Below are 740 nucleotides of genomic sequence, written 5' to 3'. Positions count from 1 at the left end.
TAAAAGTCTTGAAAACAGTTCTCCAAGCAAATGGTCCCAAGAAACAAGATGGAGTAGCCATTTTAATATCAAATAAAATTGACTTTCAACCAAAAATTATCAAAATATAAGGAAGGACACTTCACACTCATCAAAGGCAAAACCTACTAAGATGAACTCTCAATTCTCAACATCTATGCCCTAAATGTGAGGGCACCCACATTCATAAAAGAAACTTTACTCAAGTTGAAAGTACATGTGGTCTCCCTCCCCAAAGCCCAGACAGTAACGCAGCGCTGTGGAAGCGGCTACATTCAGAAGCTCCACCTCCATCGAGCAAGAAGGAACTTACTGATTGGACCGTTATACTGACGTAGTTTGGGGGAAGGGTTTGCCCCAGGTATTTTACCTGTTACGGGAACAAAGGAATACCATTAAAATTCAAGATGGCTGAGTGACCAGACCTCGTGTTGTCTAATGTTTTACTTCTCCCACGTGGGTACGGTACAGTATGGCTAGCCTACCTCTTCTTATCTCCTTTAATCTTTTCCTGTCCATATCTTACTCCTATTTCCAGAGGAACTCTTTTATTCTTTTTATGTTGGTTCTGGTTTCCAACAGATGGTGCCCAACGTGGGGCACGAACCCACGACCCTGAGATTAAGAGTCTCATGCTCTACCGACTGAGCTAGCCGGGCCTTTAGAGAGTGATTGCTCCGAACTGGGGGGTGTTTCCCTTCCCCTCCCTCGCACTGGGCCGA

General features: G+C 44.6%; 1 non-coding gene across 1 annotated transcript; it reads right to left on the bottom strand.

The window, feature by feature from the left end:
* Positions 1 to 604: 604 nt before the first annotated feature.
* Positions 605 to 677, bottom strand: Trnak-cuu. Its single transcript has one exon. It is a non-coding gene; the product is annotated as a tRNA-Lys (tRNA).
* Positions 678 to 740: the final 63 nt, after the last annotated feature.

This window comes from Mastomys coucha, unplaced genomic scaffold (genome assembly GCF_008632895.1).
Source record: "Mastomys coucha isolate ucsf_1 unplaced genomic scaffold, UCSF_Mcou_1 pScaffold17, whole genome shotgun sequence".
Lineage (NCBI taxonomy): Eukaryota > Metazoa > Chordata > Mammalia > Rodentia > Muridae > Mastomys > Mastomys coucha.
The sequence above is the reverse complement of the archived record's forward strand: the minus strand, read 5'-3'. Positions and strand labels throughout refer to the sequence as shown.